The sequence below is a fragment of the Lycorma delicatula genome, chromosome 1 (assembly GCF_047948215.1).
Source record: "Lycorma delicatula isolate Av1 chromosome 1, ASM4794821v1, whole genome shotgun sequence".
Lineage (NCBI taxonomy): Eukaryota > Metazoa > Arthropoda > Insecta > Hemiptera > Fulgoridae > Lycorma > Lycorma delicatula.
Window position 1 is genome coordinate 220,938,790 of NC_134455.1, and position 18,681 is coordinate 220,957,470.

At 27.9% G+C, this 18,681-nt stretch overlaps 1 protein-coding gene across 1 annotated transcript in view; it reads right to left on the reverse strand.

Annotated features, from left to right (window-relative positions):
• The window catches only part of LOC142318253 (WD repeat-containing protein 54-like), a 52,397-nt gene extending 40,144 nt beyond the window's left edge, over positions 1 to 12,253 (reverse strand). The window contains exon 1 of the mRNA XM_075354819.1: positions 12,178 to 12,253. The gene's annotated coding sequence lies outside the window, so the exon portion shown is untranslated. The remainder of the gene's footprint in view (positions 1 to 12,177) is intronic.
• Positions 12,254 to 18,681: the final 6,428 nt, after the last annotated feature.

The window sequence follows — 18,681 nt, forward strand, 5'->3', positions numbered from 1 at the left end:
TTTTATAATATATAATTCAGTCTTCATCATAGCAGGAGAACAATTAATGCGTTGTTCGGCTAACCATTTTATCACATCGAATTTTAAAGAGTTAGAATTTGGCTGCTTTTGTAACAGAACGTTCTGATACTATGCGTTATCTAGTACAATGACCGACCGAGGTGGCAAGTTGGAATACATTTCTCCCGTAACCATTACCTGTACTTTTCGAAATACATCGATTTGTGGTAATCTCCTTTCTTATTTGACTCATACGTAAGTAAAGCATTGTTAATGAATTCTTTATTACAGCCGGCATGAACAATTATTAATAGTGAGCCCTTGGATACTGGTGTTTTCAGTCTCTCATGAAGGCTAGTTGTGACTACCCACGATTTTGGTGCCGCGTGACTACTGTGAATGTTGGTTTCATCTGTATATACAATCGGTCTTCCTTCTTTGCGAAACAGGGAAATTTGACGTAGACATTTATTTCTTTGCATTTTAATTTCACGCTGTTCTATCAGTATTTTCCGGTTGTCTTCTGCCCTTTTCCATCTTAATCCTATTTTACGTAATATTCTCCTTAAAGATCTTTCACTCCCTTTGAAATTAATTTCACTTTCATAGGCTTTTTGCATAATTCTCTTCACAGTAGAAACGCATTTTTCGGATACATAAAATTTATTTATTAAACGCTTCAAAGTATCTGTGTCGAACGAATCTATAATACTTGGGCGATTTACAGTCGGCGAAACGAACACTCATAGCTTCTCAGTTTCATTTGATCTCCTTCCTGCTATAATTTTTTGGACCGTTTGTTTTGATACTTGAACAAGCGTATTCAGCATTTCAGTTTTCCTCACTAATCCGGTTCAGTTTTTTAACAAAACGGCATCGTTTTGTAAAAAGAAATTGTAAACATTAAATACAATTTCCCTCACCTGACTATGAACTGCTGTACCTTTTCTTCCTAACATGGGGATTTTATAAAAAAATAACTACTGAAATATTAAAAATTTAAATGACTGAATTTATGACAAAGCCTTAAAAAACAACACAATAAAAATAAAATTTATTGTGTTGTTTTACTATTTAATAGTAAAAATTAATCACTAACAGCTATTCACTTCATTAAGTAAAATATACTCCGCAATTAATGTTTCTATAACAACCACTTCTAGAACATAATTATAAGCGATGTGTGACATATGATTTTTCACAGCGCAATGATTAGAGTAGATTAAAAATAAGTAAATGGAATTCTTAGAATTGCCTGTTATGGTTACACAACAATGCATTAATAACAGTTTAGTCTTGTATGATTATACTATTATTAGTTACTATAAAGCAGGAAGCAGGATCTTAGATCCTGCTTAGCAGGAAGCCTAGATCACATCAATATATAATTCAGAATAAAACTCAACAATTACATACGCTACGGCAAGTTTATGAAACCTGTTTTTTTTTTATATATTACCATACCACAAAAGACATAAAGAAAATGGCAATGTTGTTAATTTACTTGTAACAGAGTCCAATGCATACAAAATGCTAGTGCATTAGGCTTTCAGTTCCTGGCCAACATACATGCCGATACATTTAATTATTCTTGTAATTTTATAAGAAACTGAAGATGTAAGCGACACATTATAAAATGTGTTGTATAATTTATTATACATTGTTTAATCAGCATGGCGTGTAATAATCTGCACACATTGTTCAGTCTGTTAATAAATTAGTAAAACATTTTTCCTCATGGAAATGCATTAATCCTAAAAACTCTTTAGAAGACAGGCCATACTTCCTGTTATTTTCACTATTAATCACTCTGCAGTATTAAAAATCTTACTTAGGAAGAAAGGAGTACTAATAAAAGACTGTTTAAATTCAGAAATGAAATCTAAAAAAGAAAAGAAATGAAAGGTAATCACCTTTACTAGCTGGGAAAATTAACTCAAGTGTTAATGAATGATTTAAAAGTTATCATGAGGTTGTGTAAAAACTTTTTTTGTTCTGAGATGACAGAAAAATTTCTTTCCCATAAAAAAAATAGTGATTGGGTTTCTTTGTTTGATGCACGTGCTCACATTTTTATTTTAGCTGCTATTGGCGCAGAGCGGACCACGTGGTGCGCCGGGCGGCTGCGTGCAGCGCACAACCGATCCATATTTATCGAACAATTCGTTCGTTCGGACGATTTATCTAAAATTATATTTGTGTTTTGGAGATAAAGAAGGAAAACATTCGGGTTAGAGCTGTGTTAAAAATCTCAACTCAAAACTGCTAAAAATGTACAGAATTTTTAAGCTTTTCATTGTAAAACTTTTTGTTGTTAATACGGTAAATTCATTAATGTTATTTAGTTACAGTTGACAAAAACATTTAACAAAATAATGTGTAATGGAACATAAAAAATGTAACATTTTCGCGGCGGGCCGTAGGTCCGCCTTTTTTCTAGTATTGATAAAATTTCCGGTTAAGTCAAGTGACATGCTTATGTAACTGAGTGATCTAGTGATAGACAATAAGATTGAGTTACAGCTGTTTACATTCATTTCAACTAAAGTGGCACCAGGCATAGATTGTATTCATTTTTGATATTTTATTAATTTTTTAAATTATGCAATTTTTATTAAGTAATATATTTAACATAACTTACTTTCTAAATAACCTGAAAATATGTTACCAGAAAGATTGTTTAAATATTACAATGAAGTTCCTTTCTCAATTCCTTTCTATAAGTATGAAAGGGTCTTCTGAGACATTTTTCTATAACTTAAAATTTTCAGATTTTTAAACTTGCCAAAGTAATAAATAATTTTTCAACGTAAGCAATAACTTGTTAAAGTAATAATTTATAGGGAGTTTGTAAATTATTAAATTTGTCAGCCTGATCAACAAAATATGAGTATGTTTTTATTATTTATTTATTAGTTTTACCTTCTGAGTGGAGATCGTGTATTTACAGAACTGTTTACTGTAGAAAGTGATATGTAAATTTGTTGCTTAATGCTGTGTATTTTTTATGGCATGTAACGCACATGAGATACAAGTGATGTTAAACAGAGTTTCTTCCGCTGAAAGTAATAATGTTGATCATCCAGTTGAAGATGTCATTTATAGGGCTGAATCTGTCACCCGCATTTCAATGAGTTCGGTATACTTATATGCAACAGTATATTTGGCTCATTGAAGGTAACTATACCTTTCCTTCAAATAAACCCCCACTTTCCTCAATAAACCTAGCATGGCAGGTTGCTATTCTTGAGAATAATTATCCTGTTTTGGGATGTCTTTGTCTTGTGTCAGGTGGGCTATAAAACTCTAAACTAAAAGAGTTTTGCTACACAACATTTTTTAGTTAAATTATTTATTTTATTAATTCAGTAACTACAATTAGACATTCACTGCCTCTGAAACCACAGTATTAAAAACAACCATTTCAGATCACCATGATCAATCCAGTTGATACTGATATCACATAGCACTAGAACTACTAATAAAACTAATATTATTACAACTATTAATATTATTTACCAAGAAAATGAAAAATAAAAGAATCCAAATGAATTAAATCTTAAATTAAAGAAAATTAATTAGAAAGGTAATGTAAATGCAGCATGAATTTTTTTTTCAGTTGTCCCATTTTAAATAAAATAAGTCATAAAAATTGAGTAAAAATTACTGGATAGGGTTAAAAAGCTAATGAAAAATTTATAATATGCAGCCTGAAAAAAAAAAAGATGTAAAATTTAAAGAAGCATATAAACTTTATAATATTAAAAAAAACTCCCTGGGAAAACTAAAAAGGGATAAAATATTTTCACTAATAAAATAGAAAATTCCAAACTGTTTGGACTACAATTAACAATAAAAAAAGGAGTACACAAGGAGTGAAAAAGGATAATACTAAATATTATATTATTTTAGTACTGTTACATATTAAGAGAACTAATAAAAATATAGTTTATATTATTTATATGTACTGGAAACAAACTTGCCATGTATCTGAAAAAAAATTATTGTCTGCCAGTGAAACAGTTTAAAGATAGACTTAAAAAAATATTAACAAAGAATCCTTCTTGCATCATAGATAAATTTAAATAATATATAAGTACGTTAATTTTTCATGTCTTATATAATCTTTTTGTTTCTTAATTAAATTATTAAATCAGTATTTTAAGATTACATTCATTTTTAAGTAAATATAAATTTATAAGGATAATAAAGGCATAAATTATAGATATGGCATATATTTTACTTAATTCTAAAAATATGAAAAATGAAAATCTTGTATTTATTCTTTAAATATTTTTTGTGGCTAATTTATTTTCATAATCATTACTTTTTGTAACAATATAATACATTTTCAAAATTAATTCTTATAAACCCAGGTATATAATTTTGGAATTACTATTTATAGATAAGATAAAATTATAGATAAGATAAAATTTTCATTTATAACTTATATGATACTGGAAATTTCCATTACATCAATAAGAATTTTAATTTTAAAAGAAATCTTTATTCCTTTTTTGTTATTATGATTGCTGTAATGATTAATGCTGGTGTGCCAATGACTATTATCTTATTCATTTATTATTATGTTTGTGTGTAAGAATTATATGTTATTATAAGAATAATTTCCATTTGAATAGATATAGATGAAAATGAAAAATAGTAACCTATTAAAAGCAGGCACGAATTATTATAACAAAAACTCATATAAAAATTCATCAAACAAGTATTTTATGGGAAACTCAATTTTTTTTTTAAACATAGACAAGTTATAGCCCACATTCCATTATTGTTATTATCTTAGCACAATTTTATGTTAGTCTTACAAACTGATAATGTTATAAAATAAGTTTCTCTTTTATGTTATTACTGTTGTATATAACTAATCCTAATTTAGATGCAAGCCATAATTGATTTAATAATTCTTCTACAAAGATTTATACAGTATCAATGAATTTATTGGTACTGAATTAGGAGTTCTCTTGATTAATACAAAGTATGATTTATATCATATTAATAATTTATTTATTTGTAATGTTTCTTTTTTTATTTCTTGTTGATATTTAAATTGATGATCTCAGCACCCTGTGTAAAGGATCTGCGTGATTTCATATGAATAAAAAATGGTATTTAAAAATGGTATATCTATCATCCATCTGTATTTGGCATTTAAAAAATATTATTACATTTGATAAATTCCTAATTTAATTAATATAAATGGAAAGTAATCTGTCTTAATTATTTTATAATCACACTTTTTAATTCTTTACAGTTTTAATTTTTGGATAATTAATATTATATTGTTGTTTTGTATGCAATCTGTCTGTTAGTCTTACTGTTTGACATATAAAATGCCAAATTTGTAGCTACATATCTCATAAATTTACTAGCAGGTTATCTAGTATGTGTTTAGCTTGAATAGTAGTTTACTATCAGGTTTGTGGTGGGATCACATCTTCGAACCACTTTTACTATTTATGTTAACTTTGGGAAGTATTCAAAAGGATATTTTAGTGATACTATAGAACAAAATAAAGAGCAATAAAAATTGTAATAAAACAAAAAAAAAAAACACCCAAATATGTAATCTAACTGATCACTGAAAATAGTTTTAACGAAATTAAGTGGTATTTATTGTTAACCTATTAACAAAACTGCAGTCATCTGGCATGATCACCAAGCTGCAGATGTTAAACTTTCTAAATATGATAAGGATGAAGTACATGAGCATATAATGTTATCCATACTGTACTTTGCGGAATGTTCACTCATAGAGAAATTCTTCATGTGCTTGTAATACTAAGCTGTACCATCTGAAGAACATTTTCCCTTTCATCACACGTACTGGTTAACATTTAGGTGAAACAGCTGTTCTACAAACAGCTGTTTTTAATTTTTACAAATTCATAACATTTTCCTATAAAGTTTGTTTTTTAATAAAAGTTGACTTTTTTCTGGTCAACCATCAATTCATGGTCTTTATACCATCAATTTTTTCAGAATTAAATTGTCCACAAGTTTTGATAATAACATTTATTAGTCATTTAACAAAGTTATTGTATCTCAAACCTAAAAAAATATTTTTCAGCACCAAATTGTTTTGGTTTTATATTAGATATCATGAAAACTATGAGAAATACAGTTCTGGAGCTTATTTTATTCAATTTTTCAAGTTAAAAACATAAGAAACAATCAATTTACCCCTTATATAATACCTTAAACATTTCAGTACAGCCTATTTCATTAGGGAAACTGAAATCTGGGTGAAAGTTTTTCCTAACCCTAACTCGACAACAAAGTATTTTCAGACAAACATTTATATAAACTTTTCCCTAATTTCAAGCTTTAGAGTCAGTTCACAAATTATTTCCCTTTACTCCTGCATTATTCTGTATACAGGTGTATCACAAGTTCTTCACTCCAGTGTTATAAACACCTAAATATATATGCACAAGTGTTTATAAAAACAGTTTCAAGAATAATTCAGGGGATGGTCTTTCACACTGAAATAAAGAAAAGGCTTTATTTATTGACAAATGTCCAGAATCGCTTAGTTTACCAGCTATTTGTCGTTTTATATTTCTAACATAAAAATTTATTTTTCTGGAATGGTTAATAATATTGGCCTGAAATTTTGTATACTGCTAGGGTAACTATAGGTTTACTTGAATAAAAATAATGAATCTAATCTCTCAATCCATTTTAAAATGGCAGCTATGTAAACTTTCTAATTGTTAATATCATTGCAATCGCTAGTTTATTTAAATTTTATGCTACAAAAAATGTTAAGCGTTTTATGACAACGAAAATGACATCTTATTTATTCAAATCCCTTCATAAATAATAAAGTTATGGCAAACAATCTTGAAGTGAGTCACTCAAGATTAAAAAAAACAGTTTTCATTTCCTCCAGAATAAACTTAAATAACTCAACGCATAGTGCTGAGTTATTTGTTTTTCTTGAGACATTCATAACCTATTCTATTCATGAAAATAATGAAAAACGTTAATATAAACATATGTCATAAAATGTTTCGTTTGCAAGTTATAGCTAGTGAAAGGTTTCGTTCGGATTTCAGCTACCCTGGTGAAATGAGGTCATACTGAAATTTTTGGGACGTTAATTAAGGGTTAGAATTAGAGATTTCTTATGGTCTTTGACCTGAAATAAATTGAATAAAACAGGTCCCAGAACCATATCTGCAGTAGTTTGTGAGAAATCTGGGATGAAAACCAATAAATTGGAGTAAAAACCCCTGGTTTTATATGTTTGACATACAATAAGTTTGTTATTTCAAAGGAAGCACCAAATTTATGCCTCGATTAGACACCAAGAATTTTAGTATGGATAATTTCATAGAGGGAGCTGAAAGCAGAGCTAAACATTTTACGAGCTGAAATTTGCTAACGAACTGTTTTCTGACATATGTTTTACGATTTTCTTTTTCATTTTTGCCTATAAAATCATATCCTGAGAGATGGCCGTGTAATTTGGAAACACTCTGAATAAATATATATAATATTTTTATTAATGTCTGTACTAAAATCATCTAAAATCTACTGAATATTTTTCAGTCAGCTTAATAAAACATTGTAAAAGGTTTTCAACCATATTTTTACCCACATTATTTATCCTAATTGAATTCCTACATGTTCACACAATCAATTTATTTCAGATACAAATTTTCCTCAAAAAAATTAAAATATTTTGTTTATTAGATTTTTAATTAAAAATATAACTACTTACACTGTATTAGTTGAAAGTAGATAACTACACCTCACCAAGAATTTCTGTGAGCAGGGGTGCAGTGGTACCAGAATGTTCCAGAATGCCGTTCTTATTCTGCTTTTTGGGAGAATAAAATAGTGTCCTTTCACATAAAATTTGTTTTAACTTAAAGTCTGGCCTTTAAGTTTTATTCTAGTATTAAATATTCATTGTTATATTAATGAAAGACTGTTATTTTTTTTGATATGTTATTAACAAATTATGAACCTTTAAAAAATGTAACTATAATTGAGATAACAGACCACATGAAAATAGTCCTTGCTTTTGGATATCTATTGGAAAACTGCATAAAATAAGTCACTAAAAATGTAATTCATGAAAAGAAGTTAAAAAAAAATAAGTTTTGCTTATCACACTCATTTCAAAATGCTTGTAGCTAGCCGCCTGTAGCTGCAGACCAAATTTTTCCAATATAAAATTAAAAGTTCTGGTGCTGGAAAAATATGCAACCTGTAATGTTAAATTTGTTTAATCATTCCTATTTCAATTCATTTTCAGCATAAAATACTATGTTGGATAGAACTGCAAATACCACCAAATACATTATTTTTGATTCTACCCTGGAAAAATTTTAAATTTTGTGTCCAATTATATATATTAAATTCAAACTATTTTTGCATTTTTTCCCTTTTGATCACCTTTGCAACTTTAATATTAATGAAGTCCTTTGATTCTTTACTACAGTTTCTATTATTGTTTAATGTGAAGAAAATATTTGTTCTGCTCATGTACTCTCCTTCTCTGTTTTCAGCCAATTCATTAAAAACGCTTTCAGTTTCTGAATTATTACATATGACAATCATAAATAGCACTGATAATACTTTGTTTAATTTATTTAACTGAGTTCTGTGTTCAGTTAAGTGCTGCCGTTTTAACCTTTCACTGATGAAACAAATATTAAAAAAAATGCTTATTGACCTTATCTTTTGAGGTTATTTATGATATAGTAAATATAGTAAATAATATAGTAAAATCAATTATTGATTGAATAATATAATACATTTTCAGTCATAGACATTAATAGATATTCAAATAGTTTAATACAAGTGAAATTTCAAAGAATTTTATTTGCTATATAACAAATTTTAAATGAAAATGCATAAGCTAACAAATAAAATTAAAGAAAAATTTGAAGGCAACAGTTTCATTAACAATAAACCTGTAAACTACCTATAAATACCATTCTTGTACGCTGATAATCCACTCTATGTAATGCAATATTCTAAAGAAAAAAAATTATTTTAGCATTATACACTAATATTCATCATGGTATTTTAGACAAAATTATTGAAATATCTTTTCTCTTCTTAATATTTCCCATTGCATACCTGCTCAACATTGCTCTACAGGATCACAGTTCCCTAGCCAGTTAAAAACTGGCTGGGGAACTTAACCATTAAATTAACCTATTGTAGAGATAAAATGAGTAAATATATCGTTTATATCTACACGAAAAAGAAATTAATATAAAGAGTTACTATAATTAATTCTTACATAAAACAAAATTAATCAATTTTTAGTATTACAGCAGCTATAACAAAGAATAAGAATAAAAATATATAACTTATAACTCAGTTTATTATTAAAATAATGACTAAGTTACTTTTTATGCAAACTACAAAATTAATTACAGACATTAAAAACAATCTATATAATTCATTATTGAAGCATTTTTGTTTTAGAATTGTAGGTTTGGTACTAAGTCATCACTTATAATAACTAGCGATTAGGTAATTGTGTAGATTTAATTTTTAATTTCTAAATTAGTTATACGTTTATAATTTATCAAAGAAATGACTGTTATTATTATTATTTTAATAACATATAACACAAAGTATATTTTAGTACATTAAGAGGAATTCCCTTCTTCTCAATTTTCAAATGGCAGAATTGTTAAGGCTGGTTGCCCTTTATGACACTAACTTACTGGAGTGAATGAGGTATGAAAATTTGTTTGTGTGAAAAATATTATGCCTGTTTGGGATGAACCTAGAATCTTCTTAATAAAGCAGTGAGATGCTACCATACTGCCTTGAAGTAAACAAATTTATGTGCAAATAAACTAAAAAGTGAATAAATAATGTAGTTTGAAAACATATTGAATTCACAAAGTTTCAAAATATCGGATTTTTCTTGAATAAAAATATCAAATTCTTCCCTCAGTCCCATGAGACATACTGATGCATTTGGAGTTAAAGAAAATGAAAATCTTTCAAATTATTACTGAGCATTTGTAAAACACTTTCAGGCATTTCCAGTCCAGAAATCATATGGTTTTTGACTTCTTCTTAATTTGCAATTTATATTTTTGTACACTTTCTATAATTGTTAATTGTATGAATATAATTATTGTGTTGGGATCTACTGTTGTAGACCTAAGCAAATGCTGTTATGTAAGTAGAATATTAATTACTAAGAAATTAATTGCCAGATTTGTTAAACATTTTATGAAGATTAAATAATTTTCATAAATTAAAATACTATTAAAATGAGAAAATTCTTAAAAAAAATTGTTTTTGATCAAAATGTATCCGTGTATATAAAAATGTACATATCAAAATGTGATATATATATATTAAAAATGTATATAAAAACTTCCTAAAATTTGTATTTACATTTAATAAATTACTAAAAATTAGGAAGACAAATGTTAATTCTTTACTTTTGCAATCACAAAAATATTATGTAAATAATTCGGATAAAGAAAAAAGAAAACTGCTCGATTGCATGACTAGTTTCAAGTGGTAGAAACTGTTGGTAAAACCTTTACCCCATTATGTATTCCTCCAATGTGGAATATAAGTTGAAAGACTTTTGTTGTGGGTTATGACAGCTTTTGATTCTTTATCCTTACAAAACAGATAAGTTGTTAAAAAATAAATATAATATTTTTTTTGCTCAATTGATTTTGAACAGTTATGATTTTTTTTCAAGTACATTTCATCTCTATGCATTAAGGTAATCCTTTGTTTCATTTATAAATTAGTTAGTTTAAATAGCTTACCAGTCTTTCTGAGATCCTCTTGGCAATAATGTTAAAAAAAGTTCACTAACAAATGATGCAACTTGCCTATTAAAAAAAAAATATATATATATGTGCTGAAAATTTTATTGCCTGTTTCGGAGATTCTCTTCATAATATATTTTAAAGATAAATCTAAAACCATTTTTCAGTAAGAAGTAATGAAAGTCACATTATAATTTCACAAAAAGGATTAGACAAGTTTTGTAAATTTTGAAAATGTTTCTTTAATGCTATCAGAATATATGTGAAGGATAACTTTTCAAATACTATTTTCCAATGGAGGGGTTAAAAATTCATAAAATTTTTGCCCATTAATTGTGAAGAAATAATGGCTTTAAGTTTTGTTGTTTTTCAGAGGCAACATACACAGTGCACTGTTTTTTTGTGGAAGGAGTAGATTAATTTTCCACCTTACCCTACCTGTCTTATTTTCTTCTGGCTGTTGTATTGAAATAATATGGATAAAAGATATTGGTTGCTTTCTCTAAGTTGCTTTCTCAAAGTTGCTTTCTCTAAGCATAATGATGTTCAGTATACAGTCGGCTCTTACATTCTATAGTGTGAAGGTCTTACAGAGTCAAATGTCTTCTGATATCAATTGGCTTCTGATACAGTTAATAAGACAAGTGGAAACTGTCATTCTTTATTTTCCTTATTAACCCTGGCATGAGATATTTGTTATCTGGACTGGCTAAGCTGGTTTTGGTAATGACTCGTCAGATTAGCTGCATAGTTTTTGGTTATGGCATCTAACCCGAATATATATTTTTTGTTCTTGCATTTTTTCTCTAAAATGTATCCTGAGCAAAAAATACCAGAAACCCATTTTTTTACAGAGGTACACAAATACTCAAACATAATTAAATTTAAGAAAAGATATGACCGATGTAATCTACATTATGAAAGAATAATCTTAATAAATGGATTGAAATAATAAAAAAATTATCCCATTAATGTATGGAAATGATAAAAAATATCTTATAAGTTTAGTTAAACTTGCTTTCTGAGTGAGTCAATTTGTAATAAACTGTCCGAAAAATTTAGGAGCGATAAAATTTCAAATAGAAGCTGAAATTTAATTTACATCGCATTTAACTTAGGTAGCTTTATTTTTTGAATTGCGTATTCAACAAAGTCACAGGTATAATCAGTCACATATACATAATTACAGATAACTAAAGATTACATGAGATAGTTAAATATAGTCGTTAAGTAAAATATAAATTTTGTAGTCATCATGGTTTGGTTAATAATTTTTTTCATAAAATTAATTTTTTCTTGTAAAACACTTTTTTTCTACAATCACGTTTCGAAATATTTATCTCTTTTATTAGCATGCATTTAAAATCTTGCTATTACTTACTGCGTAAAAATCAATTAGGAAGAAAAATTATGGAATTTTTAAGTAAATGACGTTTATTCCACCTACTGCTCCTTCTCTTCGATTCTAATAAAATACCTCACTATTTGTTTTGAAACGGTTACCATAGCAACCTTCGAATGGTGGATGAAAGACCTGCGTGTTTACAGTTTCTGTTGTGTAGAATTGACAGCTCATTAACGTGGGTGGGTGGAGTTTTAATTCTTCTGCAGGCTATATAACGGATCGGTATAGGGATTTTGTTAGCGTTATAAATAATATAAATTTATCTGTTTCTCGTGAGGCCCGAATATGAGAGCTTTCTTGCGGAAGAAAACAAATGAAAATTTTCGTTCCTTATAGGGAATATTACGACACCGATATTAATTCCTTTAGCTTGATGATCGTTCCGATTTTAATTGAAGTGCTTGCTCTGGAAAGAATGAAATGGAAATGAGTTCTATGAGTAAATCTAATAGCGGTGCAATATCTATTCGACTAATGCTGTCTCCAACACTACATTTCATTTTTACATACAGCGTTGTACCAACCATTTTATTTTTTACGAACAGTAAATTTATTTATTTACAGGCAAATTATTACGTGAACTTAATCTACGTTAAAACCCGTTACATTGTTAGTTACTGACGAGATAAATTAGTTTATGGCCTAGAAAATAAATGATGTCTTTTAAGTGCTTGGAAAAGTAAAATTAAATGTAAAAAATGATTAACATGTATTGTTAAAAAAGCGTTACTATGCGAAACAATTACATACTTTTGACTTACATAATACTTTACTGTGAATACTTCTCAAAAGGGAATTAAAGTCTAAAAAAATTGCGTTAATCCATATCTCAAATTTGAACGCTGAACTATCACAATATCCTCGAGTTGATATTTACCCTGGACGATTAGCGAAGCGATACTCTAGATAAAAAACTTCTCAGAAGTAACTTGTAATAGTTAAAAAGGATAAAACTGATTCACTGTTTCTGAAATAACTATGCAGTAGACACGCTTACCAATAAATATAGAAATACAAACACGTTATTTTTATTTAACCACTTTATTGCGAAAGTCCCTACATATCTCATGGAGCTTTATTGATTCCAACCCGATTACAATGAATTAATTACAGTTAAAGAGTGTATCAGTAGCTTTTATTATATTCGGAGATCGTCTGACCTGGATGCGTAGTCAGAATTTGAAAACAGTAAAAAATTATTATTGTTAAAACTAAGAAGTGTCCTTACGTTGGCCAGACCGTGGCTGCGTGTATTCATTTATTTATAAATATTTAAAAAAAAATAAATTAAGAAATATAAATTAAATAAAAAATTGAATAAAATAAAAAAGTATGCCTTAACAAAAAAAAAAGAAAAGATTATACTGTAGTTTTTAAAATTTATGTTTATTGTATTATTATGATATTTTTTTCACTGTCTCTAAATACAGTGTTTTACTACATCATATTATTTCTACGTTATGTACTATTTACTATGTTACGTATTATTTCTTGTATTATATTATTTCTTATATTATATTATAATGTATAAGAAATAATTGCAGTATTTATAATCTATATTGCAGTATTTCTCACTTGCAATTTAGATAGATTTTAATGGATAAAGTTCTATAATGACTGCATTAATCTGATTTTGAATTTCTGTGGTAACGCTTTTACTGTAATAGGCTAGTGGTTATCAGATTTATATGTGTTCGGGGTACATAATTTGGGAATCTATTCATAGACAGAATTGGGGGTCTGTCCATAGAAGTTAGAACTGTTAAATTGACTTCAAATCGCATCGGAAGGTATTATGATGTCGGAATCTGTCACACTTTTTAATTTACGTATTATAACGAAACGATGAGGGGAAAATTTTCAATTAGATTATTACTAGGAATTGAACCTGAAACCGAGTGACTATAAGGCAGCAACCCTAATTACTGCATCAAGCGGCTCACGAATTTTTTTCTCACGCAGAACTTGAGATCAAAAGCAGTCGCTGCTTTTGATCTCCGTTGCAGTCGCTGCTATGGTCGTTTTGATTTGTCAATTTGACACTTGAACAGTGTCGCACTGTTTGAAGAAATCATTTAACGTGAACAATTTTGTAACCTCTGTTTCTCTTTTTCTGTTGTGAACCACCGTAAGGTATTACTTCAGAGGATGAATGAGTATGATGTATACGAATGTGAATGAAGTGTAGTCTTGTACAGTCTCAGGTCGATCACTCCTGAGAAGTGTGATTAATTGAAACCCAACCACCAAAGAACACAGGTATCCACAATCTAGAATTCAAATCCGTATAAAAACCTTTATTAGGATTTGAACTTTAGAACTCTCGACTTTGAAATCGGCTGATTTGCGATATAGAGTTAACCACTAGATCAGTTCGGCGGGCTAATTTTGTAATCTGTGTATTAGTAAAACACCCAAAAAAAGAATATACAATTTTAAATTTGCAATGGTTGTGATTTCGGTATGAACATGATGGTCTCTCAATAAAGATATACAAAAATGAATAAATAGTTTAAAATCTATTTAATTTTTTATTCAGTTAATTTAATAAATAGGTATTTAAAACAGGAATGTCCACAGTGATATTTTACACTTGGGATTGTTTATTCGGCTCAGATATGTTAAAATTTGCTATTAAAGGTCAGTAAAAAAACCTTACATCTAAATGAATTACAAATTATAATTATGTAAATCCACTACTTTATTTTTATTACTTCCTTTCCACTTTTCATTACTAGAAAATTGTGTTTAATTTTAATTGTATTTTTCACGATTTTAATAGAATCCAAAATATATTTTGTTTTATATATGTTTGAATCTGAGTTACGAAAGTGTATGTAACGTAAAGTTTCACGCAAGTGCAAGACCTATTTCGATTTAATCTAAGTCTTTGAAGTTTTTTTAATATGTCGTTCTAATAATTTAAGGGCTGACATGAAGAAAGTCACATTAGCGAGAACCTTTGGCCGTAAGTACTTTTTGTGATCAGCTGGGTGGGGGGTGAAAAGTAAAGTAAAAAATATATCTATTTACTGTGAAAAAATATTTCAAATCTGGCCGATCGCTCATTGATGACAAAATTGCAAACGCCGGCATTAAAAGATTCGTTTAATGAAGTTATTATTCTAATGAAATATATCGTTAAAAAACTTCATATACATAACTAGGAGGACTTTAGAGATAGATTTTCAAATTCTGCTGAAACTCTGAGATTTATTAATGTTTCATTTTTGTATTTTTCCTTAACTAATAAAAATTTATCAATATAATATTTCAATTTCATTTCACTGCAGTGTAAATTAATGTTTGGTACTGTTTATTTGATAATCTTTTGATATTGCAATACGTGATTTTAAAAGGTTTATTTTTAAAAAGATAAAATTATAACTTGAAAAAATAAAGTCTCAAATTCGACAAGTATGTACTTTCTTACGTATTATCAAGCCTTATTCTTTACAGGTGGATCAATTTCCACGATTTAAAAAAAAATATTTTAAGGAACGTTCCTCTGATGGACTCTTTCTAAGTTTTTTTCATATATCTTCAGTGTATGTTGTATTCACAAACGACTTGATGATTTATTTCTTTTACCATGATATATTTAATAATATTTTGTTTCCATATTGATACGTTACCTTATATTATTCAAATAGTCAAAGTATTTTCTTGAAAAAATTAATTGCATAACTTACGTATTCCCGTGATTGCAAGAGAAATTCGGCTCATGATCGTTAGTAGTCGTTTTTTTCTTTTCTTTTTTATCAAGATACAGGTTTCTCGCTACTGCATTCCCTGTCAACGGTTTTCTTAAATATTGGCTGCTTATTAATAGGACTATTCATATTTTAAATAAAAATAAATCTACGCAATAGACTTTTTAAGAAAAAATAAAATCGACCTTTACAAAACGAATTAAAAACTAAAAAAAAACCTTTTTTTTTAATTTTTGAAATGTTGAAACTACTACTTACTACCTTCCAAACTAATTGTTTCAAATTTTCAGTTTTTAAACCTTGAGGCACGGCGTTTATGTTATAATTTAGTTCATTTTATTCCATTATGAATGAAAAAATCAGTTGCATTCTTGTTTCTGAGATGAAGTAAAAAGAAAGACTTAAAAAAATAAAAATCGAGAGTGCGAGTACGACATTTAACTATATTTATAGAAATACTGTGAACAGCTTAAATGTTTCTTAAATTATGCCTCCCACTAAACAAATTAAATAATTTTTCAATTAAATAAGCAATTAAAAAAAAAAAATTAAAACGATGCAGACATTGTCATGATAATTATAATATTAAAAATAACAAGCACATAATTAATTTAAAAATGGTTTTATTTTGTTTGTTGCAATTTTACAATAAATGAAGGTTTACTTGAAAGGTTTTCCGTTAAATCATAGTATAATAAGATTTGTATTATTAGCTCATGACAGTCGCACAAAATGAAGACATAACACAACTTAACGCCATAAAGTCATAATTCTATTTAGCCTGTATAATTTTAGCTGTATTAAGGAAATAAAAAAAAGAATAAATAAAAATAAAATAAATCGAACTGACAGCAAAATTTATGTTTGTTTGCAGTAGTAAACTACAAAATTCTAAAACTATAACAATTATTTGCTTGTCATTAAGTTTAACATTAAAATATATGCCATTCGATTTCCTTAAAGCAATAGTCCATTTTAACATTTTGAAGGTCACAAGGTGATAAGTAAATAACGAAATATTTATCTATTTTAATTTTGTTAAAATTGTAAGAATTACCGCACGAAAAAATTAATAAAGGTAGTAAATTACGCGGGTTGAATTCTATACGATCTCTATCGAAATGTTAACCTTTTTAAATATTAGGCCTATTATTAGGTAATAAATATTAATCACTCGTAATTACTGTTGTGAAGATTTGTGATGTAAAACGTATTTCTTTAGACCTTGTCAATTATTTACGGTGAAATTGAATTGTACCATGATTTTATAAAAGTAAACCATCACCTTACCTTCTATTTTTATTAAAACTAAAATTCTTAATAATCTCTTTTAAATGATTAGAAAACAAATCAAATCGTAACGCTAGTATTTTATCTTTTCTTTGGATTTTTTCGTCAATTAAGACTCTAGTCTAAAATGCTTATACTCCTAATTTTTGCGTTTTTCCGTATGAGTATAATAGAAACTATTTATCCTAACGCAAAGGGTTTTACCTTATAGAGTTTAAATCCTGTACTTAGTAATTCAGCTCATTTTGTGATATCGAACGTAGCCATTACATAGTAAATTAAAACAAAATGTAGTATGTATTTTTATTATAATTTCTGCTTCTTTATCACTGTTAAAATAGATGGTTTTCAAAAAAAAACTTAGAACGTAGAAGGGATTTAAGTAGAAAGGTTGCAGGTCTAATTTCTCGTGGTATCGCAGTATGGCGGAATCATATAGAAAGTCATATGCGTTAATGAACATTAACGTATGCCAAAACGGAACACGGTGGATTTTTTTACTGATGAGATCATTTGTATGGAAAAAAATCGTTTGCCAAACCACACGCTTATCTCTCGCGTTTTTGTTACTAAGTATAGGCAAAGTATGTTGCTTTTCTGCGCTCTATATCTCATGATGTTCTACCATTTTCCACCGTTTAACCAAAAGAAACAAGAATTATAGTAGAATTCGGTCAAATTTAAAATTCGATGGACTTAATTCGATATCACAAGACTAGCAACGAATCGAAGAATTTAAACATTAAATTAAAAATTATTGACCAGTAATAGGAGTAAGTCACTTTATATTAAGCTCAATACGTCTGTATGCTTATTTTATCATTAAAAAAAAAAAATTACTTCAAAATTCCCCCTTCCCCAAAAATCGAAAACCTAACTTTTACTTATTGCATATTTTTTAATAGAATCTTTTTATGTCTTCCTAAGCGTAGTAGTTGTGCAACTGACCCAAAACCAAATATACCTTGGGGTCAATATTGAGTTTGGAGGATCCAATTAAAGTTTATAGTTTCAGATTAAGATATTTCCAAAAATATCGATTTTTTAATTTTTGGAAATTTTTTTCGATTGTTTTTTAATATTATTATTTTTCCATTGTATTATAAAAGAATAAATAACCAATGCAAGGGAAGTGTTGCAACTTTGTTGTCAGTTTTTTATTTTTACGTTTCCCCTCAATTTTCATGAATTTTCGCGTGAAAGTATTTTGAATACAAGAATAACATCAGGTAATACATGATTATACTATAACAGTCTAACGCAAGGCAATCATGAAGACAAAAATTAAAAAATATTTTTAAACTTTCTATATAGACCCAGTTTTTTTTTTTAATATTTTGCTCAAGTTAGATGGAGAAAAACGAACAACCTCATTCATTCTCTGCACAAAATCAAAAAAGAAAACTCATCGAAATCAGTCGGTTTGGTGAAAAGTAAGATTCAGTTTATATACAATAAAAAGACATATTTTACTTAA